Here is a 13671-nt window from a genome sequence, read left to right as displayed (position 1 = left end):
CTAGAGTTGCGAACTCCAGTAACCACTCGGACTCGCGCTCGTTTTACGGATGCTCTCTTATTAACTTAACTAGTTCTTCACCAGGAATACTTCCCCCCCCGATCCCCACATTTATAGTGTTTCAGTACGTCACGGGGGACGCGCCCACTGGGCTTGGATTCCACGGGGAACGTCCGTAATCCCCCGCGTGACACAGAGGAGTGGAGTGATCCACCCCTGAGCCAACACTACATTCCTGCCCAACTGGGAAACAAAACAAAAAGAGAAACAAAACAGAAAACCCAACAGGTCATGTGAATGCGCAGTGATAACCAAACAGGTGTCAGAAATGGCGATAGATCCAAAGCGTTATATAAATGTTGCTTTCAGTCAAGTGCAAAGTCACCATACCGCCGAGAGGGGTTGGGGTTGTACCGCAGGTGCTACCGCCCGCCCCCGGACCTCCCAGACGTCGGCAGCTGGTTCTGCATCATGCTGGGTGTCTGCTGTCGTGGCTGTGCCCTCCGTCAGCGTCGGTGGGGAGGGGGATCTCGGCCCTTGCCAATTCATTGCGGCTCCTCCGGCAGTGGGGCTATCCTGTCCATCCGGGCCCCGGGGATAGCTGGAACCTCCTCTTGGTCGCTCTGGGCCCCCATTGTGTTGGAGTTGCCATCATGGACATCCCAGGGGTGTGGCGTGGGGAAGACGCTCGAACTGGGAGACTTTCCGGGTTACTACCTCGAGCCCTGGCTCAATGTCACCATTGTGCCTTTCATCGCTGTCACTGTCCATGGTTTTGCTTTGAAAGGCAAACACAATTTACCCCCAGGGTGGCGGTCCTTCACCAGGACGGTGTCCCCCACCTGAACGGGGATTACTCGGGCTCTCTGCCTCCGGGATGCATAGGCGTTGGTGTAAGACCTCAGCCTCATAGATTGGCTCTGAGGCGGCGACTGGATCGCCCATGACGGGTGATGTGGGATGGTGTCGGTTACTATCCTTCCGAAGCAAAGGTGGCTTGGGGTCACGCCAGTGGTGGTGTGTGGCGTGACTCGGTACTCCCGGAGGAAGGCGTAGATGGCACTTTCAATGTTTCGGGATTCCGCGGTGGCAATGCAAATCACCTTATTTAGTGTCTTGACAAAACGCTCTACCTCTCCGTTTGCCTGTGGCCACCAAGGTGTAATCCAGCGATGCTGCATGTTTGTGGAGTTTAAGAAGTCAGCCCACTCACAACTGTTGAACGAGGGTCCGTTGTCCGTGCAGATCTCTCCGAACAGGCCGTGGGTAGCCATAAGTTTCTCCTTCTTTGGGATGAATGTGGACGCCCACGTGGATTGCACCAGCTCCACCTCCGGATATCGCGAATAATCATCCACTACCACCACCATGTAGGAACCGTCAGGCAGGCTCCCGAAATTGGCACCGACCCTGTGCCATGGAGCTGAGGGACCGTCTTCTGTGATGACCGGTGCTGGGGGATCCGGAGCTCTGCTGGCTTGGCAGACAAGGCATCCTTTCACAGTGTCCTCCACTAGCTGATCTAACCCCAGAAAACAGACTTTTTTTTCGGAGGCGGTTCTTGGACTTCACTATGCCATGGTGAGCCCCATGGGCTAGGGATACAGCTCTGGAAGTCAGGCTGGAGGGCATTGCCAGACGGAGTCCCCTTAGCAGACACCCTTCATCACTCACTGAAAGCTCATGCCGGACATTGTAGAGGGCTTGAAGCCTAGCTTTGGCATCGGTCATGCGAAAAGCCTCCGGACATTGAAGCTGGTGCCAGTCACCGACTGGGTGGCCGCTACAGCAATCTGCAAACACTCATCTTGGTTTGTAGCTTCCACCACTTCGTTAAGTGGTATGGGCAGAGGTCTGGCCGTGTCGACCAGCAGCCGCACATATTCCTCGGTCTCTAGAGCCTCTTCCGCCTCTTGGGGGGTGGCCGGACAGGCATGTCGCGACAAGAAGTCTGCAGGATTCTGCATGCCCGGTTAGTACTCTACAGTGAAGTCGAACTCCTGCAGTGCAGCATCCACTTCTCAATCCGCGGAGGCGGCTTGGACGAGGATCCTTTGAAAAGGGGCAGCAGTGGTTTGTGGTCAGTCACCACGGTGAATGCCTTTCCGTAAAGATAGAGGTGGAAGTGTCGGCACCCCAGTGGATGGCGATGGCCTCCCATTCTATCTGACACAGTACACGTAACCATGCCAAGGAAACTCCTGACCCCTGAGACGGAAGTCAGAGCTGGGGCCTTTTGGATGTCATTTACTTTGTCTGGGTCTGGCCCAATTCCATATTCCGAGAACCAGTACCCAAAGAAGCAGATGTCTCGCTTGAGGAAGTCACTCTTTTCCCTGTGGAGCGTCAGCCCATGCTCTTGCAACCTCGCAAATACTGCCCGTAGTTTTGCCATGCGGTCTTCCAAGGTGGGAGAGTGCACCAGGAGGTCGTCGATCACGTTGAGGACCCCTGGGAGTCCTTGAAGGACCTCTTTGATGGTGTGTTGGAACACTTCTGCAGCGCTGGAGATGCCGAAATTTAGCCGGGTGTACCTCCAGAGGCCGGTGTGTGTAGAGAAGGTGGTTTCAGCCGGGACGCTGGATGTAACATGATCTGATGGTACTCTGACCTGATGTCCATCTTGGAAAACCACCTGGATGGTATGATGTCATCTATGGTCGGGGTTAGGTGCCTCTCCCTCTTGATAGCCTGATTGGGCAGGCGCATGTCCACACAGATCCAGATGGCCTCCGGCTGCTCAGGCTTCCACGGGACAACAATTGGGGACACCCAGGGGGTAGGGCCCGACACCCTCTCGATGATACCCGCTTGCTCCAGAAGCCGTAAGTCCCGCTCTACCATTGGGCGTAGGTGGAAAGCCATCCGCCGGTGCCTGAAGGCGACGGGGGCTACTGAGTTGTCAATGTAGAGTTTGAGGGGCGGTCCCTTCAGGCAGCCAATGCCGTTAAAGAGTGAGCCGAACTCTCTCACGAGGTCCTCCAGGCCGCTAGCGTGGATGCTAAACGCAAAGTGCACCAGGCTGAGATTTTGGGCGGTCTGGAAGCCGAGCAGGAACCCTGAGCCTTCCTTGGACACGTAGATTTTGGTTGCTACTTTAGTGCTCTCATGGGCGACTTCCACTGTGAAGACTCTGGCTATCTCTAGTGGTTGAGTGCTCCCGAATGCATAGACCTGCACTCGGGTGGGTTTGAGTTGCGGTGGCTTTGGAAGTCCCTGATACCCTTCCACGACCATGAGATTTATTGAGGCCCCTGTGTCAATCAATGCGGAGATGGGTAGGCCTTGCAGAATCACCTGGCACGTGGGTAGCCGCCGACTGCCGATTGCTTGCACGACATGGACCACTTGGTGGTTATCGTCCATGTCACTATCTGAGGATGGGGGTGGGGCGGCATCTATTGCTCTGACAGTTTTCTTGTGTGTGGGTGCCGCTGCTTTTGATGAGGACCGGCAGACCTTCGCGAAGTGGTGAGTTTCAAACACGCACTGCAGGTTTTCCCTTGAGCTGGGCAGCTCCCGGGATGTGGTAGTGATCCTCCACACCATCTGCAGGGGCTGTTCTTCTGCCTTCCTTTGCAGCCTTCCCCTTTCGCCCTCGGTGCGCTTGTAGTTGCTGCATTGACCGGCTCTGTTTTAACCTGGACCGTCGGTGCTTGTTCCATATTCATAGCTCGCACCTTCTATAGCTCCTGGGATCGTCTAAGGATGAGGCTGTCCCTCATCTGCATGTTTGGTTCTTGCAGGATGCGCTCCCTGAGTTTTGATGAGGAGCACCCCTGGATAAACTGCGCCCCGATTTCATCTTCCTCGTCGGGCAGCGTGCATGTGCTGGCTAGCTCCCGCAGCCGCGTGTAAAAGACGTTCACTGATTCGTCTGACTTTTGGCATGCCTGGCGCAGCAAGAAGTGCTCATAGTCCGGGTTTGCTTATGGTTCGAGGTGCGCAGTGATTGCTCCCTGCAGTGTGTCGTACGTGTGAGGTGTTGCTTCTATCACCGATTTAGACACACTGTGAATATCCACCCCCCAGGTGGAGGAGAAGAGATCTCTTGTGTTCATCTTTAACTTCCAAAGCCTCGAAGTAGGTTTCGAGGCGTTCCACCCACACTTTCCATCTTGCGGATTGGGTGGCGGGGCTCCTGTGATGATGAAAGGCTCCACGGCAGGGATGCTGGCCATGGTAAGGGATACCCTGGGTCGCCTGTATGGTGTAGGGAGAGGTGCCTCGTGATCTGTGTGTGGGGAGGGCGGCCTTCTCACCTCAAGCAACGCAGGAGGGTCCTCTGCAGCCGGCATGCTCCCCACGGGGTTCTCTGAATGAGCCACCGTGTACGGCCAGGCCGGCACAGGGGGATGTGATGTCCATGATTGTTAGGCTGTTAGGAGTGGTGCAAGACTGGAATGTGCACCGCAGCCGGAGCGACTGACGGTGCATCACCTGTGGGTGGCGAGCTGGACGCTGATGCAGTGTCTCTACGGAGCTTCTGGCTGCTCAGCAGGGCGTGGCACAAGAGCGGGGCGCACCGCTTGACACTGCGGCCTCCCAGATAGCCGCGAACGTGCTGGGAGGGTGTGGAAGGTGTAGGAAAGTACCATCTTGCCTGGCATGTTACCCCCATTTTTCACTGTATATATGTTGTTTTAGTTGTATGTGTCACTGGGACCCTGCCAGCCAAGGCCCCAGTGCTCATAAGTGTGCCTGAATGTGTTACCTGTGTTATGACTAACTGTCTCACTGAGGCTCTGCTAATCAGAACCTCAGTGGTTATGCTCTCTCATTTCTTTCAAATTGTCACTAACAGGCTAGTGACCAATTTTACCAATTTACATTGGCTTACTGGAACACCCTTATAATTCTCTAGTATATGGTACTGAGGTACCCAGGGTATTGGGGTTCCAGGAGATCCCTATGGGCTGCAGCATTTCTTTTGCCACCCATAGGGAGCTCTGACAATTCTTACACAGGCCTGCCACTGCAGCCTGAGTGAAATAACATCCACGTTATTTCACAGCCATTTTACACTGCACTTAAGTAACTTATAAGTCACCTATATGTCTAACCTTTACCTGGTAAAGGTTGGGTGCTAAGTTACTTAGTGTGAGGGCACCCTGGCACTAGCCAAGGTGCCCCCACATTGTTCAGGGCCAATTCCCCGGACTTTGTGAGTGCGGGGACACCATTACACACGTGCACTACATATAGGTCACTACCTATATGTAGCTTCACAATGGTAACTCCGAATATGGCCATGTAACATGTCTATGATCATGGAATTGCCCCCTCTATACCATCCTGGCATAGTTGGCACAATCCCATGATCCCAGTGGTCTGTAGCACAGAACCTGGTACTGCCAAACTGCCTTTCCCGGGGTTTCACTGCAGCTGCTGCTGCTGCCAACCCCTCAGACAGGCTTCTGCCCTCCTGGGGTCCAGCCAGGCCTGGCCCAGGATGGCAGAACAGAGGACTTCCTCTGAGAGAGGGTGTTACACCCTCTCCCTTTGGAAAATGGTGTGAAGGCAGGGGAGGAGTAGCCTCCCCCAGCCTCTGGAAATGCTTTCATGGGCACATTTGGTGCCCATTTCTGCATAAGCCAGTCTACACCGGTTCAGGGACCCCTTAGCCCTGCTCTGGCGCGAAACTGGACAAAGGAAAGGGGAGTGACCACTCCCCTGACCTGTACCTCCCCTGGGAGGTGTCCAGAGCTCCTCCAGTGTGCTCCAGACCTCTGCCATCTTGGAAACAGAGGTGCTGCTGGCACACTGGACTGCTCTGAGTGGCCAGTGCCATCAGGTGACGTCAGAGACTCCTTCTGATAGGCTCCTTCAGGTGTTGCTAGCCTATCCTCTCTCCTAGGTAGCCAAACCCTCTTTTCTGGCTATTTAGGGTCTCTGTCTCTTGGGATTCCTTAGATAACGAATGCAAGAGCTCATCCGAGTTCCTCTGCATCTCTCTCTTCACCTTCTGCCAAGGAATCGACTGCTGACCGCGCTGGAAGCCTGCAAAACTGCAACATAGTAGCAAAGACGACTACTGCAACTCTGTAACGCTGATCCAGCCGCCTTCTCGACTGCTTTCCTGGTGGTGCATGCTGTGGGGGTAGTCTGCCTCCTCTCTGCACTAGAAGCTCCGAAGAAATCTCCTGTGGGTCGACGGAATCGTCCCCCTGCAACCGCAGGCACCAAAGAACTGCATCACCGGTACCTTGGGTCTCCTCTCAGCACGACGAGCGAGGTCCCTTGAATCCAGCAACTCTGTCCAAGTGACTCCCACAGTCCAGTGACTCTTCAGTCCAAGTTTGGTGGAGGTAAGTCCTTGCCTCCCCACACCAGACTGCATTGCTGGAAACCGCAACTTTTGCAGCTACTCCGGCCTCCGTGCACTTCCGGCGGAAATCCTTTGTGCACAGTCCAGCCTGGGTCCATGGCACTCTAACCTGCATTGCACGACATCCTAAGTTGTTCTCCGGCGACGTGGGACTCCTTTGTGCGACTTCGGGTGAGCACCGTTTCACGCATCCTCGTAGTGCCTGTTTCTGGCACTTCTGCGGGTGCTGCCTGCTGCTTAGAGGGCTCCTTGTCTTGCTCGATGCCCCCTCTGTCCCCTGACGCAATTGGCGACATCCTGGTCCCTCCTGGGCCACAGCAGCATCCAAAAACCCTTTCCGCACGATTTGCAGCTAGCAAGGCTTGTTGGCGGTCTTTCGGCGGTAAAACACTTCTGCACGACTCTCCACGGCGTGAGGGATCTGTCCTCCAAAGGGGAAGTCTCTAGCCCTTGTCGTTCTTGCAGAAACCTACGCTTCTATTGTCCAGTAGCAGCATCTTTGCACCCACAGCTGGCATTTCCTGGGCATCTGCCCATCTCCGACTTGCTTGTGACTTTTGGACTTGGTCCCCTTGTTCCACAGGTACCCTCAACTGGAAATCCATCGTTGTTGCATTGCTGGTTTGTGTCTTTCCTGCAGAATTCCCCTATCACGACTTCTATGTCCTTTGGGGAACTTTAGTGCACTTTGCACTCACTTTTCAGGGTCTTGGGGTGGGCTATTTTTCTAACCCTTACTATTTTCTATTAGTCCCAGCGACCCTCTACAAGGTCACATAGGTTTGGGGTCCATTCGTGGTTCGCATTCCACTTTTGGAGTATATGGTTTGTGTTGCCCCTATCCCTATGTGTCTCCATTGAATCCTATTGTAACTATACATTGTTTGCACTGTTTTCTAATACTATTACTGCATATTTTGGTATTGTGTACATATATCTTGTGTATATTTGCTATCCTCATACTGAGGGTACTCACTGAGATACTTTTGGCATATTGTCATAAAAATAAAGTACCTTTATTTTTAGTATATCTGTGTATTGTGTTTTCTTATGATATTGTGCATATGACACTAGTGGTACTGTAGGAGCTTCACTCGTCTCCTAGTTCAGCCTAAGCTGCTCTGCTAAGCTACCATTATCTATCAGCCTATGCTGCTAGACACCCTATACACTAATAAGGGATAACTGGGCCTGGTGCAAGGTGTAAGTACCCCTTGGTACTCACTACAAGCCAGTCCAGCCTCCTACATTGGTTGTGCAGCGGTGGGATAAGTGCTTTGAGACTACTTACCACTCTTGTCATTGTACTTTTCATAAGAGAAAAATATACAAAACAAGTTCAGTGTATGTACACATAACCAAAAAGTTTTGCATTTCCTCTTTTCACTCTTTTCTAAAGTGCTGAAAAGTACTTCTAAACTTTCTAAAAGTTCTTAAAAGTTTAAAAAGTTTTTTTTTTCTGTCTTTTTAAAAGCTCTAAAAACTTTTTCTCACTTTTTCTGTCACTTAAACTCTTTCTAAAATGTCTGGCACAGGCCAAAATGTTGATCTGTCCAAACTTGCATATGACCACCTTAGCTGGAAAGGAGCAAGGAGTCTCTGTATAGAAAGAGGTTTGAGTGTAGGGAAGAATCCTTCCTTGGAATTATTGCTTAACATGCTTAGAGAACAAGATAAGGCCAGAAGGGCCCCATCTGTTGAAAAAGCAGCTAATGGTTCCCAATCTGATCCAGGGACCCCCCTAGGAAAAGATTCAGGAAAGAAACTTCAGAGCCTGCCCATTACTAGACAGTCTAGCATAGTTGGTACTGATGTAGAGTCACACCATACAGATAGTGTTGTCTCACATCATAGCAAGAGCATTCATTCTCACCACAGTAGAAGTGATGTTTCTGTTAACCAAGCTGTTAGGGTGCCTTCTGTAAGGGACAGGTCTCCTTCTGTCCATTCTCATCATACTTCTGTTTCAAGACATGTCCCTCCCACCCACCCTGATGACAGATTGTTAGAAAGGGAGCTCAATAAATTGAGAGTGGAACAAACCAGACTGAAGCTCAAGAAGCAACAGCTGGATTTGGATAGACAGACTTTAGAAATAGAGAAGGAGAGACAGAAACTGAGTTTAGAAACCCATGGTGGCAGCAGCAGTATTCCCCATAGTCATCCTGCAAAAGAGCATGATTCCAGGAATCTGCACAAGATAGTTCCCCCTTATAAGGAGGGGGATGACATTAACAAGTGGTTTGCTGCACTTGAGAGGGCCTATGCTGTACAGGATGTCCCTCAAAGGCAGTGGGCTGCTATCCTATGGCTATCATTTAGTGGAAAAGGTAGGGATAGGCTCCTTACTGTGAAAGAAAGTGAAGCCAATGATTACAAAGTTCTTAAGAATGCACTCCTGGATGGTTATGGCTTAACCACTGAATAATACAGGATAAAGTTCGGAGAGACCAAAAAGGAGTCTTCACAAGACTGGGTTGATTTAATTGACCATTCAGTGAAGGCCTTGGAGGGGTGGTTACATGGCAGTAAAGTTACTGATTATGACAGCCTGTATAACGTGATCCTGAGAGAGCATATTCTTAATAATTGTGTGTCTGATTTGTTGCACCAGTACTTGGTGGACTCTGATCTGACCTCTCCCCAAGAATTGGGAAAGAAGGCAGACAAATGGGTCAGAACAAGGGTGAACAGAAAAGTTCATACAGGGGGTGACAAAGATGGCAACAAGAAGAAGGATGGTAAGTCTTCTGACAAGGGTGGGGACAAATCTAAAAATGAGTCTTCATCAGGCCCACAAAAACACTCTGGTTGGGGGGTGGGCCCAAATCCTCTTCTAATCAAAACAAAGAAAAGAAACCATGGTGCTAAAATAAAAGGCCATTGGACAACAGATCCCAGTTGTCCAAAGAAAAGCACCAAGCCTCCTACCACTACAACCCCTACTGCTACACCTAGTGTCCCTACTAATAGCAGTGGTGGTGGGAGCAAACCTACTAATAGCCAATCCAAGGGAGTAGCTGGGCTCACTTTTGGTAACTTAGTTGGGGTTGGTCTTGTTAGGGAGACCACAGAGGCTGTGTTAGTCTCTGAGGGGGATATTGATTTAGCCACCTTAGTTGCTTGTCCCCTTAATATGGATAAGTACAAGCAGCTACCCCTAATAAATGGTGTTGAGGTTCAGGCCTACAGGGACACTGGAGCCAGTGTGACTATGGTCATAGAGAAACTGGTCCACCCTGAACAACACCTACTTGGTCACCAGTACCAAGCAACCGATGCTCACAACAACACACTTAGCCACCCCATGGCTGTTGTAAATCTCAACTGGGGGGGGGGGGGGGGGTTTACTGGTCCAAAGAAAGTTGTGGTAGCCACAGATTTACCTGTAGACTGTCTACTAGGAAATGATTTGGAGACATCAGCTTGGTCAGATGTGGAGTTGGAGGCCCATGCAGCAATGCTGGGCATCCCAGGGCATATTTTTGCTTTAACCAGGGCTCAGGCCAAAAAGCAAAAAGGACAGGGAAGCTTGGATCCTGGAACAATGGACCAAGTGCTCCCTAAAGCTAGGGCTAGTAGAAGTAAAGCACTTCCTACTATCCCTCCCTCTACAGTGGATTCTACTTCTGAGGAAGAAGAATTTCCACCCTGTGCAGAACCTACACCAGAGGAGCTGGAAGCAGACACTGCTGAGCTTTTGGGTGAAGGGGGGCCTGCCAGGGAGGAGCTGAGTATGGCACAGCAAACCTGTCCCACACTAGAGGGTCTAAGACAGCAAGCTGTGAAACAGGCTAATGGGGATGTCAGTGACTCTCACAGAGTTTACTGGGAGGACAACCTCTTGTACACTGAAGCAAGGGATCCTAAACCTGGAACTGCCAGGAGGTTAGTGATCCCTCAGGAGTACAGAAAGTTCCTTCTAACTCTAGCCCACGACATTCCCCTAGCTGGACATCTGGGACAAATGAAAACTTGGGACAGGCTTGTTCCCTTGTTTCATTTGCCTAGAATGTCTGAGGACACAAAAGAGTTTTGTAAGTCCTGTGAAACCTGTCAAGCCAGTGGCAAGACAGGTGGCACCCCAAAGGCACCCCTTATTCCACTGCCTGTGGTTGGGGTTCCCTTTGAAAGGGTAGGGGTTGACATAGTTGGCCCCCTTGACCCTCCTACTGCTTCAGGCAATAGGTTTATCTTAGTGGTAGTGGACCATGCCACAAGATATCCTGAAGCAATTCCTTTAAGGACCACTATAGCACCTGCAGTGGCAAAGGCCCTCCTGGGAATATTTTCTAGGGTGGGCTTCCCAAAGGAAGTAGTATCAGACAGAGGAAGCAATTTCATGTCTGCGTACTTAAAGGCCATGTGGAAAGAGTGTGGTGTAACTTACAAGTTCACTACACCCTATCATCCACAAACAAATGGACTGGTGGAGAGATTTAACAAAACTCTCAAAGGCATGATTATGGGTCTCCCTGAAAAACTCCGCAGGAGATGGGATATCCTGTTACCATGCCTCCTTTTTGCCTACAGGGAGGTACCCCAGAAAGGAGTGGGCTTCAGCCCCTTTGAACGCCTCTTTGGACACCCTGTTAGGGGTCCACTAACACTTGTCAAGGAGGGTTGGGAACAACCTTTAAAAGCTCCAAAGCAAGATATTGTGGATTATGTACTTGGCCTCAGATCAAGGATGGCTGAGTATATGAAAAAGGCCAGTAAAAACCTTCAGGCCAGCCAACAGCTCCAGAAGCAATGGCATGACCAGAAGGCTGTTTTGGTTCAGTACCAACCAGGGCAGAAAGTGTGGGTCTTGGAGCCTGTGGCCCCAAGAGCACTCCAAGATAAATGGAGTGGACCCCACACAATTGTTGAGAAAAAGGGTGAAGTCACCTACTTAGTTGACTTAGGCACTGCCAGGAGTCCCCTTAGGGTGCTCCATGTCAATCGCCTTAAACCCTACTATGACAGGGCTGATCTCACCCGTTCATGGCAACTGATGAGGGACAGGAAGAAGACAGTGATCCTCTACCTGATCTCTTCTCTTCCACAGAACAAGATGCTCTTGTGGAAGGTGTAGTTTTGGCTGATTGTCTTACTGCTGAGCAGAAAGACCATTGCATAAATCTCCTGGGTCAGTTTTCTGAACTCTTCTCTACTGTGCCAGGTACCACTTCTTGGTGTGAGCACACTATAGATACTGGAGACAGCTTGCCTGTCAAAAGTAAAATCTATAGGCTGCCTGACCATGTCAGAGACTGCATAAAGCAAGAGGTGCAGAAAATGTTAGAACTGGGAGTGGTTGAGCACTCTGAAAGTCCATGGGCTTCTCCTGTGGTACTTGTACCAAAACCTCATTCCAAGGATGGAAAGAAAGAAATGTGGTTTTGTGTTGATTACAGAGGTCTCAACCAGGTAACCAAAACTGATGCTCACCCTATACCCAGGGCAGATGAGCTCATAGATTCACTGGCATCTGCCAAGTATCTAAGCACTTTTGATTTGACTGCAGGGTATTGGCAGATCAAATTATCAGAAGATGCTAAACCTAAAACTGCATTTTCAACCATTGGAGGCCATTACCAATTCACAGTAATGCCTTTCGGATTGAAAAATGCACCTGCCACTTTTCAGAGGTTGGTGAACACAGTCCTGCAAGGGCTGGAAGCTTTTAGTGCAGCATATCTGGACGATATAGCTGTCTTTAGCTCCAGTTGGGATGATCACCTGGTCCACCTATGGAAAGTTTTAGAGGCCCTGCAAAAGGCAGGCCTCACTATCAAAGCTTCAAAGTGCCTGATAGGGCAGGGGAAGGTGGTTTATCTGGGACACCTTGTTGGTGGGGAACAGATTGCACCACTTCAGGGGAAAATCCAAACTATTATAGACTGGGTTCCCCCTACTACTCAGACTCAGGTGAGGGCCTTCCTAGGCCTCACTGGGTATTACAGGAGGTTCATTAAGAACTATGGCTCCATTGCAGCCCCTCTTAATGACCTCACATCCAAAAAGATGCCTAAAAAGGTATTATGGACAGCAAACTATCAGAAAGCTTTTGAGGAGCTGAAGCAGGCCATGTGCTCTGCACCTGTCCTGAAAAGCCCTTGTTACTCTAAAAAATTCTATGTCCAAACTGATGCATCTGAATTAGGAGTAGTGGCAGTCCTATCACAACTTAATTCTGAGGGCCAGGATCAACCTGTTGCTTTTATTAGTAGAAGGTTGACCCCTAGAGAAAAGCGTTGGTCTGCCATTGAGAGGGAGGCCTTTGCTGTGGTCTGGGCACTGAAGAAGTTGAGACCATACCTGTTTGGCACTCACTTCATTGTTCAGACAGACCACAAACCTCTACTTTGGCTAAAACAAATGAAAGGTGAAAATCCTAAATTGTTGAGGTGGTCCATATCCCTACAGGGAATGGACTATACAGTGGAACATAGACCTGGGAGTAGCCACTCCAATGCAGATGGACTCTCCAGATATTTCCACTTAGACAATGAAGACTCATCAGGTCATGGCTAGTCTTATTGTCCTTCGTTTGGGGGGGGGGGTTGTGTAGAAAAGTACCATCTTGCCTGGCATGTTACCCCCATTTTTCACTGTATATATGTTGTTTTAGTTGTATGTGTCACTGGGACCCTGCCAGCCAGGGCCCCAGTGCTCATAAGTGTGCCTGAATGTGTTACCTGTGTTATGACTAACTGTCTCACTGAGGCTCTGCTAATCAGAACCTCAGTGGTTATGCTCTCTCATTTCTTTCAAATTGTCACTAACAGGCTAGTGACCAATTTTACCAATTTACATTGGCTTACTGGAACACCCTTATAATTCCCTAGTATATGGTACTGAGGTACCCAGGGTATTGGGGTTCCAGGAGATCCCTATGGGCTGCAGCATTTCTTTTGCCACCCATAGGGAGCTCTGACAATTCTTACACAGGCCTGCCACTGCAGCCTGAGTGAAATAACGTCCACGTTATTTCACAGCCATTTTACACTGCACTTAAGTAACTTATAAGTCACCTATATGTCTAACCTTTACCTGGTAAAGGTTGGGTGCTAAGTTACTTAGTGTGAGGGCACCCTGGCACAAGCCAAGGTGCCCCCACATTGTTCAGGGCCAATTCCCCGGACTTTGTGAGTGCGGGTACACCATTACACGCGTGCACTACATATAGGTCACTACCTATATGTAGCTTCACAATGGTAACTCCGAATATGGCCATGTAACATGTCTATGATCATAGAATTGCCCCCTCTATACCATCCTGGCATAGTTGGCACAATCCCATGATCCCAGTGGTCTGTAGCACAGACCCTGGTACTGCCAAACTGCCTTTCCCGGGG

The sequence above is a fragment of the Pleurodeles waltl genome, chromosome 6, assembly GCF_031143425.1.
Source record: "Pleurodeles waltl isolate 20211129_DDA chromosome 6, aPleWal1.hap1.20221129, whole genome shotgun sequence".
Taxonomy (NCBI): domain Eukaryota; kingdom Metazoa; phylum Chordata; class Amphibia; order Caudata; family Salamandridae; genus Pleurodeles; species Pleurodeles waltl.
This window is presented reverse-complemented; position numbering follows the sequence as displayed.